Genomic DNA, 10631 nt, shown 5'->3' on the forward strand with positions numbered 1-10631 from the left:
TTATTAAACTAGTTTTGGACCTGTGGACCTGTGCTATTTCCAAGACTGGTTGGCACGCCCATGGAATACTGAAGGACCGATGGCAGCCCATAGAGCCCCATACTAAGCGACTAAACGACCAACGTTAAGCTTACTTCCCCCTTTTCAGCCCCAAAATGGAGGGGGGTTATGAAAAATGAAATTACCGAGTCAAATCCCCGAAAAAGCTAGCGCCATCTAGAAAAAATGAGACGTTAGATGCTTCCCTCTTTAGAACGTTAATTCCCCCATATGTCCCCCACTATCCGGTTTGCTACTATTTGCCGCTAGAAGGCGAATTAACAAGTATTTTTCAACTTTCTCCCCCTGCCATCCGTCCTTCAGTATTGGTTCGTCCATGGCACGCCGGCGTACGCCGGTGATATTTCGGCGTCGCGGCGGGGCGGCGCGCTGTTTTAAAGTACGTACGGCGGCGGCGGGGTTAAAAACTGGAAATGTGGCGGCGCGCCGGCGTACTATCGGCGGCGTCGGACTCTAGTCTATTATAATGATAGATTTTCATTTCCTCAATGTTTTATTAACTTATGTGGATTCATAAAACTTTTAATTATGTCAGAAACACCAGTTTAAGAAGCGTTACAGTCAGATTTTACCCTCTAATAAAAATCTATACCGTTATATAAAATCTAGTTTCTACCGTGTTGTACCAGATAACTATAAAAATTACCTTAATAATCAGGTGAGTCCAAAAGTTTTGTGTGAATTTAGCATACAATAGGTGAAAGCAAACGAAAGTTTAACGGCTAACTCTGGGCTCCGCCGTCGCCGTAATGCTGAGTCTCGATTGAGGGAGTAACAAGTTGGGAAACCAAATTAAACCTCTCCGAGTCGAGACATAATTACGAGGTTTTTCTTAAATAAATATAGGCCTAATTGATATTAATTAATTTAATGTTCATTAATTTACCTTAGTTCTAGTTAAGTGATTTTAAGAAACGTTATTCCTTGAATCATTTTAAACATAGGCCTAGCCATTGTTGACGTTTGAATTCAAGCGTATGCCTCTATAATAATTTTTGGAAGGCGATTGATTCACAGTAAATGATAGGAAATAGCGCAATTGCGTGAACCTTTAATGGAAGTACTGCCATTGGGAAGCTAGACGTTTCTCGTAACCTCACCCTAACGACGATAATGGAACTGCGAACGCGTTCTGGATATAGCATATACGTTTAATTGCTCCGACTAGCCAACTGCGAACGTGGTAATAGACAAACAGACCGACACAGATGCTTCCAGTGTAATACCTCTCCGTGATGTCATCGTCACTCGGAGCGGTAGAAAATTAATAAAAAAAAATCCGAAAATTATTTGGAAAATCAGGTGTACATCATTTTGGCCAGTGGTTAGTCTCTCGTAAATAGTTAAATACTGTACGGCAGTTTTTTTCTAAAGTGACCTTGAATTACACTTCTGACTGTGATCGGTTCGCGGGGGGCACAACTGGCTCGCTTACTGCGTTTCTTAAGATATTAACGATACAGACTCAAACCAATTGATAGACCCTTTGGTTCTCACCTTGGGGTGTCAGAGAAGTGAAGCAAAACCAAAGACTTTCTTTCAAACTGAAATCTCGCTGGTCAGGGTCGTCTTTGAACTTTTCCTGGTTGTTATAAAAACTGTAGGGACTCAAGCGATCAAATATGAACAGCAGGAAACTGTAAGAAATTTAGTTTAAATTATCTTATTGGCTCACTTAAACTACGTTTTGACAACATTGCTGAAGAGGACGGCGAAAATTACGTAATTCCCAGGGAAGGGGGTTTGGGACTCTGTTCTCCATTCCTCCTTCTAAAATTACACCTATCCCTGATATTACCTGGTGAAAAAGTAGGCTGACACGATACAGCCCCAAACATTAGTCTCGAGTACAGACAAGAACTTGAATAGAGAGGTTTCAGGTTTGATGCGTTTCATCAAAATAGAGATTCCCACCATGTCGTAGAAAGGAACAGTGAAATCTACGAACAATTCCCTTTCCGACATTACAGCAAAAGCCCCAAGAGCTAAATCGGCTTTCTATCATCAATGATTCAGAATTATTCATTAGTTTTTGTCTAAATTAATACCGCACTGGTAAGAGTAACCAAAAGGAGCAAAAGATTAGATATGGTTGACTGATTAAAGACGGAATTCATTTCAGAGACGAATCATTTTTTCTTTTTAGAAACAAGTCCGAACATTAATAATTAAAATGATAAGATTGCAATGAAAAGATTTAATTTAAATATGCTCTGATTCTTGTATTGAAACTCTACCAAATATCTACTGGTCGAAACTTACATCTGAAAAATTATTTAAAAAGATATCTTAAGTAATGAATTTCACCTCAGACACTTAATTAAACAAAAATTAGACCCACCAGTGAAGTTTTAATTTCTTAAAGAAAGTTTTATATTAATTTAAAAATATCAAGTAAAAGTTTTAAGGCAGTGAAATGGCAAATTAGCGTCGTCTGCTGTAGAGTGATTTTTGGTGTACTTTAAATTTTAATTAAATTAACATGCTTAGACTTAATTTGTTTTTGATGAAACTTGAAAAAGGCACACTTTGAATAGCTACTTGTTAATTTGAAAGTATTCCGAACCGTAACTTAGCATTAGTTTTTAAATGATTCGATGTGCTGGAGCACCAAAAACCCCGTGTTATTCCTATGGGAAAAGCAGCGAAAAACTGTGAATTTTCTTTTAACATTACGGGAGGGTGTGCGTTCTTATCTAGAAGGGGCGGTGTTTGCGAAAATAAGACTAAATATTTAATTTAAAGCTGCATGGGGTGAATACAAAAGCCTTCTAAAGTAGACTACTACGATAAGAATTACCAGAAGTATATAATGCTTCTCTTCGAGAGAAGTGTACCACAAAGCGGGGTAAGTGTAACGTCACTCTTTCCAACATCGGATCATTTGGAGCAAGGCTACTAAACCGAATCACATACACGAAAAATAGTTCCCTCATCATTACTCTATTAGCGTTTAAATATTTGGCAAGACGCGCTTGTGCATTTTTGTTCCACGTCAAGACGAGGTTTGTGGGATGATTGCTGGGAATTTAGTGCCAAACAACTATAGAATTCACCTTAAGGTGCGATGCCCATTTGTAGTTTGATGAGAGAGCAAGCAAACAAAAAGGGTGAGCCGCTGAAGAATGACGTTACATAACTAAAGCATTAAGAGGATACAGAGTGTCATCCTTCTTCTATTAACCCCTTCTGGAATTACCCGATAACGTGTCCAACCATAAGTTTTTAAAACTCAAGGCGACAGGGCTAAGAAATGATACTTAATCTTCTACTCCTCTTGGTAAATTCTCACAAGACTCACTCCATTGACAAGGTCACCTATCATACCATCCCAAGTGACGTTTCTATTGGGGTGTTCTATCATTGTACCATGCACTTTTTCTTTATTTTCCGTTATACGGTAATCGAAAGTCAATTTAGCCTCTTTTTTCAACAACTCGATTAGTTCAATCAAATAGCCGTCCCAGGTGACTTTACCATTAACCACGTTCTTGTACATGAAGGGCGGTTCCTAGAAAATACCGCGAATACAATTTAAACTACCATTTTACAGGCCCTCATCGAGCTTCCACTAACCACGACAGTTGTCACCCGTAAAACAACGGTTCCATTGTGATTCTTTATGACATCAAGCGGCCCAGTGAAAAAGTCTGATGGTTTTGTAGCGTCAGGTTTATACTGCCAAACGAGGTCTGTTGACTTTTCAGAAAGAAAACATTTCTTTGAAATAACAATCTTTAACTATACAAATTACTGCAAGCTCATGAAACTTCTAAGTATCTATGTCTGAATGGGATCTATAAGTCTGTCCGCCTGCAGCCTAAACTTCACCTCGAACAGGTATTTAATTATATGGGCGAGTATCGCAATTATGCGCTTTCTTTTAGCATACTCTTAGTATGGAATAATAGAAATAGAGACTTGGCAGTACTACGTCATGCAACGTCAAGCTACCTGGTATCTTCTGATTGCGCAGAATTCCATTAGATCGAATCCCGCCAATGTTTTTAATGAATTTAGCCCAACCGCGGGCTTGGGATTTACAATTCAAACGACGCTATTTGTCGAATTAAGCGACCCCAATAATGCTATGTAGTTTAATTTCTATTAATGTCGTTTTTTAATGAGAGCGTTATAAATACATTTTTACTGCCTTAGGGTAGGGTAGGTTAGGTTAGGAGGACGCCTCTTCCTCTTCGGAGCGGTTATACACTAAAACAGCTGGATTAAAAGTATTTTCATGAAGAATATAACATAAAAAAAAAATAAATATTAGCAATTGGTTTCATTATGTCATATTTTGCTGATTTATTACTATTTTGTTCCTATAATCCTTAGTTTTAAAATCATAATTTAGAAAATGTTTGGATCTAGTGTTCATTTTACGTAGGCCTTAAATTGTTTTAAGCATAAGCCCACTCGATCCGCGCTCCCGGACGCTGCGCTGCTCGCGCTATTCGATTCGATACCACACCCTGCAAAAACCTGAAGCGACGTCCAAACATACAACTTCAGATAGGTACTTAAAGAATCATGGGCTTATGAAATTAGTCTTCGCTTCGTTTTCGATTGTAACGAAACCTAAAAATTTTGTTTCGGTTTACTTTTTTAACAACGCCGTTGGAATTCAATTTTAGCTCCTCAACTTCCATTTTAATATTTTGGTGTCCGTACGTTCGTCTAGATCCAGGAGGTATTTTCAGAGTGAAGTCGCCGAAAGTTCCTTTCAAGTTTTTGGAGTTTTCTCTCTAAAAAGACAATGACAAATTGCAAAGATAAAACATTTTGGTCAGATATGACCAGCAACCTCGTTAAGCCAAGATAGAAATAACGAAACCTACAGCCTCGAACCATGTTTTAAGTTTTACATTGGCTCTCTCAGCCACCATTTCTTCAGTCACGGCTATTTCCTCGCTACATTCGGGATAGGTCCAAGTTGCGGACCACGAACCTTCTTTTCCAACGTTTTCCAAAAGATAAGCTCGAAGAATCGTTGCCAGATGGTAGTAAAATGCGGAATCAACCTGTTTATTTAAAAATATTTTAACTCGCGGCAAAGTTGCCCGTTAAAGGGAGACTGAAGTGGATAATTAAGTGATTTTTTTCTCGATTCTTCTACTAATTATAAGACCATTCTGCATAGTCCAGGAAATATCTCCGAATGATTTAAAAATACAATTAGGTTCAGATTTTATGGATAATTTGAAAAAAAGGACCTCCGACCAATCGCGTAACGTCCTGCCTTCTTGTTCACAAAATTCTCGTGGCACGCTCAATGCCAAATGAAAATTCAACCTCAATAGATATCAAAACAAGATGGTCTAGCCCATAATTAAGCCACATCGGTTACGTACCCTCGCTATCCTATTCTACAATAAATATACTTCTAGTGAAATATCCCCTAATATACCGGTCAGGGGGAATAATTTTTCAATGGATGCTTGGCAACGTGAATCATATGTCGCCATTATTTAATTACTAATACTACTACCACTACTACTCAGTTAAAACTATTAGTCCCATCGATACCGTGTAGCGAAGAAGAAACCAATAGGTTTTTAAGGTGTGAAAAACAGAACTGTGCGGAAACGGGCTACCACCGTTTCACAAATTACCTTCGCCTCCGCTGTAAACTGAGTCAAATCTTTTTCCATTTCAAAACAAATTTACCGTTTTAAAAATTTTCTTCACATTATTGTGGGCACTAGTTGAAACTTTACCTTTGAGATAGTGTACCACGAAAATTCTTTACTGACAAAATTTTGCTTCGAAGCCTAAAAGGGTTTCGTATTTTTAATTATTAAGGAAATGTTTGAAAGTCAGTTGAAAAACTTGCCTCGTTTAGTACTGAGGATATGTTTTGATTGTTACCAAACAAAAAAAAAGTTCCCTACATCCGAAACCCCGACATTTTCAACTTCCGATTTGAGATTCATACTCAGAGATACCATTGCCACGGCTGAGGGTATATTGTCGAAAAGCAGACCCACTTTGTTGGTGAAAGCTTTATTAAATTTGACCAAAAATAGAAATTGATGTTTGTACAAAGGGAATAGTTAGAAGCCCATCAAACCACCTCATAGTACTATCTGAGCCTGTTTGTTGAAACGTCTCTTCCCGTTTTCTTTACATTGGGACTCAAGCGCCAAAAATCCATGATAAGTAGGGCTGTGCGAATAGGGCTCGCGATGTGACAATCGTGCTGTGTGATGTAGAGCGTGCAACGGAAATTCGCACAGCCCTAATTATAAGTTAATACTTTTTTGTGAAAGTTATAGTTTTATTATTTCATAAGAGGAATTGTTTTTACACCTTCATAGCCTTTTATTTTTTATCAGTTACTTCTTTGGCATGACTGTTTAATAAAGGTCTTCGGAAATATTCTATCCTAAAACGTTTACTTATTATCCTCGACCTTGGTTTCACCGCTCTACGTCTATGCCTTGCCCTAATATTGTAGCAGTCGACGGGGTCACGAGGCTGAACTTATTTTTATCTTACGGTACTAAAAGCGCCACCAGGCGAGAAAACACGTCGAACTAAATTATTTAAAAAATATAATAGGCACGGGCCTAGATAGATTGCGGAGGCTCCTCTGACATTTTGTGCGTGGTAATATAAGCTCTTGCGCGTAGTATCTTTTCTTTAAAGCTAAATTTGTATCCGTGTCGCAATAATACGCAAATTTCGATTCAAGAAAATAATTGCTTACGAAATGACATATCATAGACTACTCCAATTTTGTTGGCGCGGATTACGTCACTGACGCTTTTCACTACATTGCTTATGACCAAATCGGGAGGTATGATCTTGATGATGTACTCTTTCTCGGCGTCGGTCAGGGGCACACCAGGCCACGGGAATATTGTCGATGTTAAACTGACCGTTGGTGCGCCCATTTTTCTCAGAACGGATTTAACTATCTCGCTTTTCTTGTCCGTCAACATCTTCACATTCATATCTTTAGAAACATCGATGACTAAGTGAGGTTTCCTTTCCGCGGTGAAAATTTCCGAGCATACTACGGACACAAAAAATTAGGCAACATAAATTCTACGCGAAACCATAGATAATATACACATCTTACGGGATTTGTAATGTAAGCATGGATAAATAATGAGCGTGAGGAAATTTGTTTTCACGGTTTAGGATAGGCATAGGCAACTCTCTATCTCGAACGATAGCTTATTAAGAAAATCTTGTCAGGGATTATCTATTTATACTCAATCCGAAATCGCAATGTTAAATCTCTATGGAGCATACATTACGAGGTGGATAATATTTTGCGAGTTGAACAACCTAACTTTACAGCACTAGCAAAGGCTGAAAAGGTATAGTATCTCATTTCTAGTAGTGTAAAGTTAAGTTGAACTTTTGTATAGGTTTTAAAAAAATGGTTTTAAATCACGCGCTAGTTCACGCGCCAGCACGAGCTACATTTTATTAAAATTTTCAATTCAAATCTCGCGCACAAATTCACCATTTCATATTCTCAAATTAAGGTCACGTGATTTTTCAAAAACGTTTTGGGTCTACTTTTTGTCTCGCTAAACCTAAAGTTAAAACAAGTTGGGAAAACCAAAATATTACCTCTCCGAGTCAAGACGACTACTTACAAACTTATTTACCCAGATATGGAAATGTTTCTTAAGTTAAAATTTATGAAATATACAGTATACAAAGCATAGCAAATATACTGTAAATCAGACGACATTTTACATCCAATAATGATATACTTGTACACATTAAAATCATCCGATGGGGGAGAAACGGGAAATGAAGAGATAAAACTTTGGAGGGATACTTCCTTTACGTGTTTGTAAAGGCCCAATTTTCTACTCCTCAACTGTATGCCCTCTATGTTCAAAGCCATATTCACAACAGGGTTGCCATATAAACACTATCCTCTCGTTTCACCTCAACGATTTTCTTAGTTTGTCAACATGACTGTTAACGTTACATAACACCAAAGCTTATTTGTGGCTACACACACTGAAAGTAAATGCGTACCATGAAAAGCATGAAAACACGAAGCTATTATCCGATTACGATCAGACCTTTCACTGGTCTGGGCTGCGTTCAGCAGAGCTCACCAAAAAAGACAGCGGATTTTGGAAATGTTTACCGGTGAGCTCTGTCGTCATAGCTTTTCTCCGGTCATCGGCGTTTTATAAATTACGCTAGCGCAATAAAGCGTGCAAGGTACCAAGGCTTAACAAAAATTGTATTATAACATATTTATAGAGATAGATAACAACTTTTATAATTAAAATTAGAAACTAACATATCTCTTAAAATTCTCGCGTGATCAACTGGTTTCACGCCAATTAAATAGCTATAGTCCCATAGAGCTATTTGTATTGATTCATCCATGGTTTTTTCGCCAAGCTGAGAACTACACGTTTTACGTCACGTTATCCAAAAAGCCGCCTATTTTCTTTGAAGACCGCGCTAGCTCAGTGCTAAGCACCGTGACGTCAAAATTCAAAAACAAAATCCCGTTATGTAGGACACTGCTAACAGCGCTGGGCTCTGCTAAACGCGGCCCAGATTTCCACCATGATTATATAATCTAAGCCTAATTATTTAATAGTGTACTTAACTTTCGGCTCACTCTGAACCGTTAATGTCTCTGCATTACAGAAACGAAAACCAAACCCAAGCGTTTACTTTTTGGTTCACTAAGCCTATTAACAAATAACAGTTCATTTGACCAACATTGTAGCGTTGCGCTTGTATTCACTTTTGGAAGGATTATGCTATAAACAGATGTAGTATAGCTTAAGTAATATATAAACATCCATTTTAAATAATAATATTAAAAAAAATCTTTGGAATATCAAAATGAAATAGAGCTTTAAAGCTACAAAAGTACTAAATGCATCATAATTACGAAAAATATTTCCACATATTCATTTTATATTATGGAAAACGGGAATATTAAGGTTCTGAAGGATTTCTTTACACATCAAAACAAAAACGAACTTCTAACGCAGCGCACTAGTGTAACAACGGACGGACACATATAGACAAACACATAGACTACTGTTTTACCCTTTCCGTATTAATTTTGAGTTTAGAGACATGATTATCTTAAATATTAAAATAAATATAATTAATATTAAATATTTTCTTCGATAGTTGTTCGCCTTATTAAGCGTTACATCGTTTTGAAAAAGAATAATTAAACATTCTTGAGAGACTTGACTAATATTGGCGTTTGAAATGAAGCATACGCCGGTCGCGTCGCCTTACTCAAGTAGGTAGTATATAAGGGTGTCGAATCGCAGCTATAGATAAGAACAGCGCAATTGAGTGAACCTTTGGTGGAAGCCCCACCTTAGGGAGGCCGGACGTTTCTCGTAACCCTGGCCGATCGCCGCGTATGTCTTAACCTTAACGATGATGATGGAGTAGAAGCCAGGTGTACAGACTGGTGTCCATGAGGGATAGACAAAAACAAAGACCAGAAGATGGTGGTGTTAGAAGCCAGGTGTACAGACTGGTGTCCATGTGGGATGGACAAAAACAAAGACCAGAAGATGGTGGTGTTAGAAGCCAGGTGTACAGACTGGTGTCCATGTGGGATGGACAAAGAGCAGATGACGGTGGTGATTAGAAGCCAGTGTGTACAGACTGGTGTCCATGTGGGATGGACAAAGACCACAAGAGGGTGGGGATCAGAAGCCATTGTGGACAGACTGGTGTCCATGTGGAATGGACAAAGAGTAGCAGACGATTGTGATTAGAAGCCAGTGTGTACAGACTGGTGTCCATGTGGGATGGACAAAGACCAGAGGCTGGTGATGTTAGACAGGCAATGGAGTAATAGCCTGTAAGTGTAATACAGTTTTCGAAATTTCCGGAAATTGAGAACACGTTTGCTCCGATTTGCAAACTGCGAACGCGGTCACGTGGGTATAACAACAGACAGACACACACACACCCACCCCCCACACACACAGACACACCCCATCGTTACAGAACCTCTCCGTGACATACGTCACTCGGAGAGATAAAAATCTAGCATTTATATTGTCTTCATTTGAGTCCAATATTGTTCGGCATTTGACCAATGTTGGTTCGATATTACACCAATGTGGGCTCAATATTAGTCCAATATGAGCTTCATATTAGTCCAATATCGATTATAAATTTGGCCAATCTGGGCTTGAATTTAGTCCAATATCGGCTTGATATTAGTCCATTATTGGGATTATACCGGTATATTTTTTGCCCACTTGCGTAAAATATGGATGATATCCTGCCCATTTCTGGGTAATAATTGATCCCATAATAGATGATTCTGGATCCAATTTTGGATGAGACTCCAAATCTGGCTTATCATTCGATTCTCCCTTTTTGGACACAAGTTAGGTTATCCAAATATAGACAAAAACCTGTGCTGTCTCAGTGTCAGCCGTTTGAATCCATTCGCATCCAATTTTCGACAACATTTTTTAACCGTGTAGATCAGTGTCATCGCTTACTGGGCGCGTACATTATCCCCTCTTACAAGAGCGCGCCAAGATGGAGGAAGATACACCATCCACACCCCTATCTATCGCCAC

At 38.5% G+C, this 10631-nt stretch overlaps 1 pseudogene; it reads right to left on the bottom strand.

The window, feature by feature from the left end:
- Positions 1-775: 775 nt before the first annotated feature.
- LOC149622627 (ionotropic receptor 25a pseudogene) lies at positions 776-2285 on the bottom strand (annotated as a pseudogene).
- Positions 2286-10631: the final 8346 nt, after the last annotated feature.

Source organism: Phalangium opilio, unplaced genomic scaffold (genome assembly GCF_054372755.1).
Source record: "Phalangium opilio isolate 3A_F unplaced genomic scaffold, DU_Popi_V2 ptg000194l_1, whole genome shotgun sequence".
In the NCBI taxonomy this organism is placed as follows: domain Eukaryota; kingdom Metazoa; phylum Arthropoda; class Arachnida; order Opiliones; family Phalangiidae; genus Phalangium; species Phalangium opilio.